Source organism: Oryctolagus cuniculus, chromosome 1 (assembly GCF_964237555.1).
Source record: "Oryctolagus cuniculus chromosome 1, mOryCun1.1, whole genome shotgun sequence".
Taxonomy (NCBI): domain Eukaryota; kingdom Metazoa; phylum Chordata; class Mammalia; order Lagomorpha; family Leporidae; genus Oryctolagus; species Oryctolagus cuniculus.
Genome location: NC_091432.1, coordinates 55,811,652 through 55,823,875, shown reverse-complemented (window position 1 = coordinate 55,823,875; position 12,224 = coordinate 55,811,652). Strand labels below are relative to the sequence as shown.

At 49.2% G+C, this 12,224-nt stretch overlaps 2 long non-coding RNA genes across 2 annotated transcripts in view; both read left to right on the top strand.

Moving 5' to 3' along the window:
* LOC127492308 (uncharacterized) overlaps positions 1-5,887 on the top strand; it is a 29,595-nt gene extending 23,708 nt beyond the window's left edge. The window contains exons 3-4 of the long non-coding RNA XR_007921514.2: positions 4,058-4,270; positions 4,996-5,887. This is a non-coding gene — a long non-coding RNA (uncharacterized lncRNA). The remainder of the gene's footprint in view (positions 1-4,057; positions 4,271-4,995) is intronic.
* A 1,193-nt stretch (positions 5,888-7,080) lies between these two features.
* Positions 7,081-8,574, top strand: LOC138849566 (uncharacterized). The gene is made up of 2 exons (XR_011388455.1): positions 7,081-7,339; positions 8,140-8,574. It is a non-coding gene; the product is annotated as an uncharacterized lncRNA (long non-coding RNA).
* The last annotated feature ends 3,650 nt before the right edge of the window (positions 8,575-12,224 follow it).

Sequence of the window (12,224 nt, the reverse complement as noted above, 5' to 3'; positions counted from 1 at the left end):
TGGGCATCTGTTAACTGCTTTCCCCAGCCATCTCTGTCTTAGTCGAATGGAAGCCAAACAAAGTGGTCCACAGGGTTATTGAGATACTCAGAAAAATGAACTTCCAGGCACCACTGCTGAGTGTTCAATTCGCCAAAACTGAGACCAACAACTAACATTCAGTGTGGCTCCATCACCTTGGGAGCACCAGCCAGCCACTTGGTAGAAGGTTGATTACCAAGGATCGCATCCAACAGGGAAGGGACAGACTGTTTTAACTCAAATAGACACTTACTACAGATACACACCTGTCTGCCGTGTTCATAATGCTTCTGCCAAAGTCATCGTCCTGGGATCTGCAGGACGTACTCTTCACAGAGCATTGCTCCTCAGCAGGAAGCTCAGAGCTGTTGTGACAACGGGCTCATGCTCCTGGAACTCCCTGGTTCGTCCTGAAACAGCTGGCTTGATAAGCGGTGGGATGGCCTCTTGGAGACGTAGCTGTGGTGCCAGCTGGGTGGGAACACCTTGAAGAGCTGGAGCGATATCCTTGCAGATGTTGTATGTGCTCTGAGTTAGTGACCAATACATGTGGCTATTTCCCCATCCCCAGTTGTTATGGGCATAGAAATTAAGGAATGAAAAATGAGTTTCTGTTTATTATTACATTGTGCAACACATTATAAATTTTTTGCTGATTGTCTGCATGATTGTAGACTCTGTGGGTCTAGAAGTCTTATTTCTCAAGGCAGGAAGGTTTTCACCAGGGAACATAGCAATAGTCACAGTATTAACCTGGAAGCGAAGGCAATTGTCTGACCATTCATTCTGGGCTCATATCAGTGAGTCAACAGGAAAGTGAGGAAGCTAATGCTGGCTTGGATAATTGATCATGACTGAGAGGTGCCCTTCAAGGCCTGAACCACCCATCTATGAAGGCCAAATCTACTGGATTAGACCTGTATTTAGTCAGCACTCATTCATGGCAAGGAATAAAATCCCAAATCAAGCCAGCTTGAGAAAAATAAGGCCTTTACTTGCAGAATTGTCTCCTGAAAAGCAAGGGCAAGACTGCAGTTGGTGCTGAGGAATGCAGAGGAATCAGACCCTCAGAGGCTGGACAGATCTCTGTATTCTATTTCTACACTAGTTTCATTCTTTGTTCTCTTTTTCTGCTTCTCAGTCCAAGTGGCTGCTGGTAGTAGCAGCTTTTATTACTGGAGACTGAACTCTTTCCCATTCCAGCTGCAGAATTCCTGGGGAAGAATTCTGATGACTCAGGTTGGTTTGGGAGGGTGATCATATTGTACTCACAGACGGCTTCCATGAAAATCAGGAGATTGGGAATGGGTAGAGAAGTGATCATGGCAAAGGCTATTCCCAGAAGAAGGAGGCTAGGCTGAAAAAGTTGAGGTTTCTACTATGTAGACCACTTTTTCTTTGTTTAAAAATTTATTTAGGCCGGCGCCGCGGCTCACTAGGCTAATCTTCTGCCTAGCGGCGCTGGCACACCGGGTTCTAGTCCCGGTCGGGGCGCCAGATTCTGTCCCGGTTGCCCCTCTTCCAGGCCAGCCCTCTGCTGTGGCCAGGGAGTGCAGTGGAGGATGGCCCAGGTGCTTGGGCCCTGCACCCCATGGGAGACCAGGAAAAGCACCTGGCTCCTGGCTCCTGCCATTGGATCAGCGCGGTGTGCCGGCCGCAGCGGCCATTGGAGGGCGAACCAACGGCAAAGGAAGACCTTTCTCTCTGTCTTTCTCTCTCACTGTCCACTCTGCCTGTCAAAAAAAAAAAATTATTTAAAAGGCAAGTGAAACAGAGAGAAAGAAACACACACACACACACACACACACACACAGATCTTCCACCTGCTGGTTCATTCCTCAAATGGCTGCAATGGCCAGGGTTGGCCCAAACTGAAGCCAGGAGCCTGAAAATCCATCCTGGTATCCCACATGGGTGGCAGGGGCTCAAGCACTTGGACCATCAACTGCTCCTGTCCCAGGCACATTAGCAGGGGAGCTGGATTGGAAGCAGAGCACCTGGATTCAATGGGCATTCCAATATGGGATGTTGGCATTGTAAGCAGTGGCTTGACCTGCTGTTCCACAACACTAGCCCCAGTAGACAATTTTTTCTACTGAATAATCATAAAAAGTATAAGTGAATCAACAAATAATAACTAATATTTATAGAACTTATTCTATGGTAGACACTATATGAAGGTACTTCAGAAAGTTCCTGGAATATGGAATTAAAAGATGTTTATCTTTTTTTCTTGGTGTAAAAAATTTTTGAAATCATATATTCATGTATATATGGTGTTTAACACAATATAGTATTGTTGTGAGAATTTAATGAGTGTGCATGCATTTATATATACATATGTATATATATATATAATCACAGTCTAAGGTAAATTTATTTGAGAGTCAGAGAGAGAGAGAGCAAGTGCACAGTCACATCTGCTGGTTTACTCTCCAAATGTCTGCAACAGCCAGGGCTGGGCCCGACCAAAGCCAGGAACAGGAGCTTCATCCAGGTCTCCCACATCAGGGCAGGAGCCCAAGCACCTGGGCCATATTCTGCTGCTTTCCCAATCATATTAGCAGTTTGGAAGGGGAGCAGCCGGGACTCAAACTGGTGCCATATGGGATATGTGGTTTTACCCACTATGTCACAATGCTGTCCCCTTAACTAGTAGGCTTTTGTGTGACAGGTTAGGCAAGTGGTGGGAGAGATGTGGAGGGGCTTTCAGGAAACTTTGTACATGGGGTGGCAGAGAGAGAGAAGGCAGGGTGGGGGAAGGGACACACACACACACCCAGGTCTGCCACAGGAGTTAGAAAGGAGACTTGGGAAGGAGAGAAAGGAGAAGACAATAAGGCATTGGATTAAGATTCTTTCGGGGGGCTGGCATTGTGACTCAATGGGTTAAGCCACCACCTATGACACTGGCATCCCAAATGAGTGCCTGGTTCAAGTCCTAGCTGCTCCACTTCCAAGCCAGGTCCCTGCTAATGTACCTGGGAAAGCAGTAGAAGATGGCCCAAGTGCTTGGAACCCTGCCACCCATCTGGGAGACCCAGATGTAGCTCCTGGCTCCTGGCTTCATTCTGACCTAGCTTTGGCCATTGTGGCCATTTGGGAAGTGAACTAAAAGATGGAAGATCTCTCTCTCTCTCATTGTAATGCTTCTTTTCAAATAAAAAAATTTAAAATATTTTTTCTAATTTACTTTTTTTTTTGACAGGCAGAGTGGACAGTGAGAAAGAGAGAGAGAGAAAGGTCTTCCTTTGCCGTTGGTTCACCCTCCAATGGCCGCTGCGACCGGCGCGCTGCAGCCCGTGCACCGCGCTGATCCGATGGCAGGAGCCAGATGCTTCTCCTGGTCTCCCATGGGGTGCAGGGCCCAAGCACTTGGGCCATCCTCCACTGCACTCCCTGGCCACAGCAGAGAGCTGGCCTGGAAGAGGGGCAACCGGGACAGAATCCGGCGCCCCGACCGGGACTAGAACCCAGTGTGCTGGCGACGCAAGGCGGAGGATTAGCCTAGTGAGCCACGGTGCCGGCCCTCTAATTAAAATTGATAAAACTTGCATACATTGTATACAATATATTTTGAAATAGGTATACATTGTAGAATGGCTCAGCTGAACTAATTAACAAGTGTATTACTTCACATACTTATTTTGTGTGTGTGTGGTGGGGACATTTAAAATCTACCCTCTTCCTAATTTTTGAGGCTACAGTAATTATTAACCATGGTATCCATTTCACACACTGGATGTCTTGAAGGTTGAGTGATTAGCCGTCTGCAATGCAGACGTCCTTTCTGTGTCTCCATGGAGTCTGCGGTAAACTTGCATTACTATTGCTTTAGAGCTGGCTTTGTCAAATACTGGCCTGGAGGTGAGTCCAGGGCAATGGCATGGGGCGGAGCACAGGTTACAATGGCGTGAGATAAGGAAGAGAAATGTCTGCCCAGGACCCAGCCCAAGCAAAGCCACTCACTAAATGTCTATTTGCCTGGGAGCCCATGACCTTGACAGGTTTCCTGTGTCTCCTTCTCCACGCACAGGGATTTGCATTGCTGAGACCTCTCAGGATGTCTGCTTCCCTGCTAACCGGGTTTCCCAAGGCCTCTGCTAGACAGCATCTAGAAACACTGAGAATGGAGACTCGAACCATTTCACCCTCGGCTGAGTGCCTTCATGCCACGGGAGCAGAAGCAGGGTGGACATACTCACAGAGCCACAGAGAACACTCTTTAGCCTGGTTGGGAGACTCCTGGGTAAGCACTGATGTAATTTGTTTTTCCAGAAACTGCCACAAGCTTCTGAGTTAAGCATTTGCTCAGCTGGCCTTGGCCAAAGACGACAGGTGCTTTGTGTCACTGCCTGTTGACAATGGCCAGAGTCATGCGTTGCACCTCAAAGGCTGAGATATCCTGGGATGAAAAGGAGCCTGGGAGGATCTCACTGGGCCCCAGCCAGGGCTGGTCCCAGGCTCCTCCAGGTGAAACGGGGCTGGCAGAACAAAGGAACGGCCACCTGCTCAGGCCCTCCCTGTTCTCAGGTGTGCATGCTGCCAGAGTGGCCATGGGTGTTTTAGTCTCGAGCTCCCTCTCACTTGAATCAGAGGACTGCAATTCTCAGTTACTTGTTTCTCATTTCTACCGGCTTGGGAAGCCCAGGCTTAGTCATTGTCACGTGCCTGCAGCTTAGCACAAAGCCAGCTGGACACACTTGGCCCAAGTTTGTGGTGTTCTCTTCTGAGTCCTCTCTTCTCAGGCTCTTCTGGGCGCCCATTCTTTGGCTCGGGTCCCTGCCTGCTGCAGGTGTCTCCTAAGAGCTGATGTCCCTGTGTTTCCTTCTCATCCTGGAAACGGAAGTTCATTGTGAAGGCTGTTGTGTTGTTTGTCCTGCTTGCGATCCCAAACTGAATGGGACTGGTTTGTTGCATGCTTGGCTGGTCTTCACAAAGCCTGTTTTTGTGATCTGCAATATTTCCTTTCAGATTTAAGTCTGGCCTGCTCCAGCGACAAAAACCAGAGGATCCAGTGCACCTCGTGTTTTTGAGTTCAGCATTCCCATGTTCTACTTGTGTCATCCAAGCAAACGATTCCATTTTATAGAACCTCGGTTTCCTGTGTCCAGAAAGTGGATATAACAAAGGGAACCTGGCTGAGATTGGACCCAGAGAATTTTGGATCTCTCAGTAAGTGAGACTGAAAAAGACTATCATTTATCATTCACATATAGTTTTGTGCTCCAAAAAGAGGAGACATCTAGAAAAATACCTTGTATGGGCCTTATGCAAATGGAGAAAAAAAATCTTACTCTGGAATGGGGAGTGTCTGATCCCCTGGCTCCAAGAATTAAAATGCTTGGAAAAATTGTGTAAAATGTTGTCATTACGCAGAGATGATCTCTCTGCATGGTTCCTTTTGGAGCAGTGTTTGCTTTCCAAGTATGTATTTAGACTGCCATCTGTCTGTTTATGGTTGCTTGCTCTTAGATATTTCTTAGTGGATGACCTATTTTTTAACTATTCAATCATAGATGCTCAGGGGCTGAGACATGGAAGAAGGCCTAATTCTGGTCATAGACCCATGTTGGAGATGGGAATGACGGAAAGAACTGGAATTTATGGGGATCGGCTTTGACTCAGCTGTTAGCATTGTACATGCAGTATTCTGCGGTCACTGTGCTTGTTCTGAGATTGTTTAGGAGTTGGAGGTTTCAGGGGCTGATGTGGTGGTGTGGTGGGTCAAGCCAGCGCCAGCATCTCATATGGGCACCAGTTCGAGTCTTGGCTGTTCCACCTCTGATCCAGCTCCCTGCTGATGGCCTGGGAAAGCAGTGGAGGGTGGCTTAAGTGCTTGGGCCCCTGCACCCATGTGGGAGACCTGGATGAAGCTCCAGACTTCTGGCTATGGTTTGGCCTAGTCCCAGCCTTGTGGCCATCTGGGGAGTGAACTAGTGGATGGAAGACCTCTCTCTCTTGTCTCTCTGTCTCTCCCTCTGTAATTCTGCCTTTCAAAGAAAGAAATAAATCGTTTAAAAAAATGAAATGAACGCTTTATTTCTCAGGTCCACCAGGAACAAGATCAATCCGAAGGCAGGAAATCAGGACTCGGGGTGTGGGCCTCGGATTGGATTGTAGGGAAATGACCAGCTCCTTTATCTGGAGCTTCGCACCCACTGCGGGGAGGCTGCCGGCCCCTGCTCCTGGCAACAGCAGAGAGACATGGAGACTTTGAACCAGGGGCCTGGGGAATCTCAGCAAAATTGTTGGATTTTACAGTTCTCTCTTTTCTCCAACCATTTAGTAATGTCGCGCTGGAAGTTTCAACAAAGGGGAAATGGTGACAGCTTCAGTGCAGCTCATGCCGGGGCTGAGCGCAGGCTCAGGAAAGTCACACCGGAGAGAAGCAGGTGTTTGGACAAAGTCTCCCGTGGAGAGCCAGGCAGAGGTGCAAAGTACAGGAGAAATGGGTGGACCATGTATGCACCCACTAGGGGACTTGATACCAGCCTGGGTTTCTTCAATGTCTCAGCATCTAGGCTTCTATTTCTTGGCTAGGATGGGGCTCAGGTTTCATTGGTGGGGGCATTAAATAGAAGTGTGAATTTACGAGCTGGTGCCCTCTGACATATTTTAGAAGTGTCAGGGTACTGGTAAGCACTCCCTTCTGCTATAGAAGCCAGGTCAGGTCTCAGTAAATGCAGCGACTCTCAGAACCAGTGGAAGTGGAGCGGAGTTTTGGAGCAGCTGGAAGCAGCACTGGAGTCAGCCTGGCCCGAGTGTTCACTGCTTCCCCTACTGCATTCTGCTCGCTCACTGTGCTGTTTCCCTTCGACTGGCACACAGTGTGGGGCAATGGGGGACTGTTTCAGCCCGCGGCCAGTGCGATGTTGTAATCCATCGGAAGTCTTTCTTAAGTGGAGAAAATCTTGTACTTCAGATAGTCATATTCTTGGAAATGATGGTTCTGAAGTATCCCTAGTTGCAGGAGGGATATTGTGACATGCTGAAAAGTTGTATGGGCATTTATTAAAAGCTGAGGAGGCATTACGGGAGGCACACAGACAATATAAATCTTAAAATAGCATGACATAAATCTTTCTTGAAACTAACACAGGAGCAGATCAGGCCATGCTATAGAACCTGTGGTGGACTGCATTTTCCGAAGATGGACACATCTCTCCTGGCCCGCGTGCTCCCTGTGGTGACATGCTCACACCTGTGCTCTCCCTCTGCAGTGAGATGGCACCTGGACCCAACTCCCAGGGTCTGGGCAGGCTTGCGACTTTGGGGGAAGTGATGCTGCGTGATTTCTGAGCCCATGTCATAAAAGGTGATGCAGATTTTGTTGGGTTCTCGTGAGATGCTTGCTTCTGTAACTGGTATCAGATATCTATTGCTACGAAACAAACCAATCCAAAACTTTGCAGTTTAAAACAACACATATTTATTATCCATTTCATAGCTTCTCTGAGTTAGAAATTCAACTGTGGCTTAGTTGAATTCTCTACATCAGGCTCTCTCTCAAGGCTGTCATCAAGATTTCAGCCAGGGCTGGGGTCTTATCTGAAAGTTTGCATGGAGGAGGATTCACTTCCAAGGCCACCTAAGTGGCTTTTTGGTGGGATTCAGTCCTCCGAAGTCCTCAGTTCCTCCCTGGTTGGCCAGGACAACCCTTCATTCCTGAACATGGGAGCCTGTCCCACATGGCAGCTTTATTCCTCAAAGCCAAAGAGAGGCAGAGAAAGAGAAGTCACCAGCTTTTGTAAACTAATCATGGAAGAAACATCCCTTCCATGTTGCCAAATACTAGTGGTCAGAAGCAAGTTCCTCAAGGGGGTGGGATTACACAAGGCTGTGCACACCGGCAGGTAGGGAGCTCGGAGACTTCTTCCCACAGAACCGAACTGCCAGGCCATGAGATAGCCCAGATGGGAGGCCAGCTGTGAATGTTCCAGCATCAAATACCAGCCGCATGAGTGAGAGACTCAGCAACCCTCAGCCTTGGAGACTTCCCTCCTGAGGCTCTGGGCATTGTGGAGAAGTACAAGCTGTCCTTGGTGTGCCCTCTCTGAATTCCTGACCCGTGTAACCCTTGAGAATAATAAACCGCTTGTCGTTTTACACCACTAGGTAGTAACTGGAACAAGCCACCTATCTTGAAGCTTCAGTGCTCGCCTGGTCACCTGATTGGATCACATGAAGTGACCATCGAACAATTTCTGCAATTGGATTGATATCACATTTCAGCCCAAAGTTTGCAACCTGAGACTGCCTTAAGAGTCCACACAGCCTTGGAACTTTCTGACTGCCACAGGTCCCACTTTGTTGGCTCCCCTGACAAAAGCAGCACCTGTTTTGGGTGTCTTTCCTGGAACAGCAATCTATAAAATGCCTTCAAGAGGTACAGGACAAATTGAGGTTTCCCATGTTCGGTTCTGGGGCTCAGCTGACTTGGCCAAGGGCACACTCCTGAATCAGAATGTTCTAAACTTTCCCATTAGGCCATTTTGAACAGGACAATCACGGTGCTTGATCTGGTACGAAACATGCTGCAGGAGAATTCTGTATGCTTTTTTTGTGCATGTGTATTGAGGTGGAAAATTTTTTGAATTACCTTCACATCTGGCCTTTGAAGTCCTCCCTGGGAAGGGAATGTATGTTTGAAGGGAGAGTTTGATAAAGAAGCAGTGGGGAGCCGGACTGTCCCCTCCACCCAGGGCCTCACTGCATGAGATAAGGAAAGGCATTTATGCCTGACTTTGGAGAGACTTGGGAGAAAGGAAAAAAACAGAGAGGGAGAGGGACGACAGGAACCAGGAGATGTGTGAGGGTGAAGTGCAGTAGGGGCAGAAGTGGTCTTGGGGCCAGTGCAGGGAGCCACCCCAGGGGGTGGCGAACAGGATACAGAAGAGCAGGGGTGTATGGTGAGGGTTTTTAGGGGTTCATGGTACAGGGAGAAGTGAGGAAACTAACTTCCTGTGACTGCACCTTGCACCCCCCACATCTTCAGCAAAGTAACTAATCTCAGATATGGTATGTTAAGAATTTTTTTTCCTAAAAGGGCTAAATTTTTTACTTAGGTTGACGTAGTGCAGAGCAATGACTGTACTCAAAGAACCTTATCTCGGAGAGGCCAGGACATAAGGATTTCTGTGCCTTGACGATTTACAGAAATCTTGGAGGACGTTTAGACTTCCACAGGCCATGGTGATATGCATTCTGCTTAACTGTTACCCAACACTCCTGACGCAGACAGGCCTCAACCGATCTGTGGGTTACCTGAGCGTGTATGTGGGCCAGGTCTGCCCTAGCTCCTGACCCATGTATCCTTCCTCAGTTTCCTGCTCTTTCTCTCTCCTTGGCCTCTGCATGTGTCCTAAGGGCCCAGCTCTTCTCCAGGTGCCTGGAAAGAGCTGGAGATTTACGTTGATCCAGCTTGACAGGGTAGGGCTCCACCTAAAATCAATCCCAGTGCTCATACATTCCCAACTTCATGCCCCAGTGTTGAGAAGTGGAATTTATCTTTTTTTTTCCTTCTTCTCAGATCCTAGGGCCTTCTCTTCTCCCCCACTCTGAGGGTCTCAGGACTCCCAGTTGGCCTCCACTTTGGAATCCAGCCCTAAGTTCATCCTCTGTTCTCCTGTCTACTGGTTTCCTTCTCTGAGTGAGGAGCTTGGGCCCTGGGTTTGGATATGATAGGAACTTACTATTTGACTTTTTTGGGTACTATTTACTCTCTGGCCCTTGTCTGCCTCACCTTCCAAATACTGACCATGAACTTAGCAGGTGTGTACATGAGTTACACAGGCTCCTCAGCCACATGGGCTGATCTCAGGAATCAACTGGTCTCTGCAGGGGCTGTGAAGGTGTGGATTCCAGCCAGGCTGGGGCAGAGTGACTGCTGGGCTCCATAAGTGGTAAGGAGTGGCCATGGGGCAAAAGACAGGCACAGGCACAGCATCTGGGTCTGCAATACTCAGGCAACTGAATGTGCAAAGCCAAACAATTGGTGCCTGGGGCTGGGGAACAGGGTCCAGCCCCTCTGTGACCAGTACAGACAGGGACTCAGAACCCAAGCAGAGAGGACCTGGGTTCAGGATAAGACTCAGCTTTCAGGGGGCCCTAGGAAGTCAGGCTGAAGGAGACTGAGGCTGAAAGTCAAGTGCAGGCACTGAGTCAGCACAGCTGGCAAGCTGTGGCTAGGAGACCCGTGGGGATTCGTTCTGGCTTACTGGTTTTCTGAGATAAAAGTAACAAGATTATGTTGGGCAACGGCTCAGCTGGTGCAGATGATCTTGCTTAGGTCCTCGCTTTTCTACTCAAGCCTATGCTAGCATGAGGCTAAACCTTAGCCAAGACCGGGCCAAGACCAGGGAAGAGAGCCTATGGTATGCAGAGCCTCGGGCCCGGCAGGAGGGCGGGGGAGCACCCTGGGGAGGACAAGCATAGCCCGTTCACACTCCTCAGAGGAACCAGGCCAGCGCCCACGTGGACTGGCCCCTTCACGTCACCAGTGCTGGGTTGTTCTTTGATCAGAACACAAATACATCTGGGGTTCACACCATGTGGTAGAGAAACCACAGTGACCGGCACACAGTAGGTCCTCAGCCAGTGTTGGTAAAATGAATGCAAGCTGACAGGGAAGAGTGAGGACTGGGAGAAAGTGTGGATTAGCAGTGACCCTTGAAAACAGGCCTCTCTCCACGTGCTCCTCCACTAACCACCGAGCCTCAACCTTTCCCCTACAAGTAGAAAAATAATTCTCAAAGCACATTTTCAAATTATAGATTGCCAGAGCTAGGGAGATGTTCCTACCCTTGACCCAGTCATCCTGCTCTTGGGATTATCACAAGGAAATAATTCAACAACACTACCAGCCAAGTGTACAAAGGTATTTATGACAGCATCATCCGAGGCAGCAGAAAAATGGAAACAGCTCATGTGTCCAATAATAAGGGGCAGATCGAGTACATCTTGGTCCGCTTACTCACTGGGACATTCCTTCAGCCAGCAAAATGGTCACTGTGAAGATTAGGTACTAAACACTGGAAATGCACAGTAAATAATTTAATAAAAAATACACAAAATGCTATATACGTTATTAGTGCTAATATGTTGGGCGTGCTTCATTATCTCAACCAGTTCTTTTTTCTAAGTTCTGTCAGTGTGGTTAAGTTCCACAAGGAATACACAAGTAACTTCAGAATGTTTCAAGTTGCCCATGGCTGTTCTGATTTGAAAGATGACAGAGACTGGAATTCCGGGGAAGATGGCAGGAGTGGGCAGCGCAGTTCAGGAATCTGCTTGAACTGCCGGCCAGCAACTGATCAAACGGAAGACCTAGGGACGACACCGACAGCAGACCAGGGGCCCCAGCGACCAACCATGCGGCGTGGGTATCTGTGAGGGAGAGAGCAGAGAGAAGCACAGGGCATTGGCAGGATCTGAGAAATGAGGCGGAGACTTCCGACCTGGTGAAAAGCTGGGGTTCGGCGTGAGAGCAGCTGCGAACACTCACTACGGGGAGCTCGCCTCAATAGCGGATGAGGACACAGGGCGTGTGGTGAGGCTTAGAGGGCTGCGGCACCGCCAGCCTTTTTGAACAGGAACTCTCGGAACGGAGTCGCCTGGGTGTGCCGTTCGAAGACGGGATCCGCACGCGCGGAGAAGAAGCTTCCAGGAGAGGAATCGGAACTGAGTGAGAAAAGGACAAAGAAACCTCAGAAAGCGGAGGCTCGTGTGAGAGCGGGGCAGGGGGAAAGAGCAGGAAAATGATTTCAAGCAATTTTCTTATTTTGGACTGCAGACCAGGGCTGCTGGATGCTGCACAAGACAACAGAGGAGCGAGCTCAGTGAGATTATAAAAGCTATTTGAACAAAATAAAAAACCCTGAAACGCATACTAACATAACCTCCAGCAAAGCGCCAATGTAAGATCTTGTATGATTGGCTGGCGCCGCGGCTCACTAGGCTAATCCTCCGCCTTGCGGCGCCGGCACACCAGGTTCTAGTCCCGTTCGGGGCGCCAGATTCTGTCCCGGTTGCCCCTCTTCCAGGCCAGCTCTCTGCTGTGGCCAGGGAGTGCAGTGGAGGATGGCCCAAGTGCTTGGGCCCTGCATCCACGTGGGAGACCAGGTGCCTGGCTCCTGCCATCGGATCAGCGCGGTGCGCCGGCCGCGGCGGCCATTGGAGGGTGAACCAACGGCAAAGGAAGA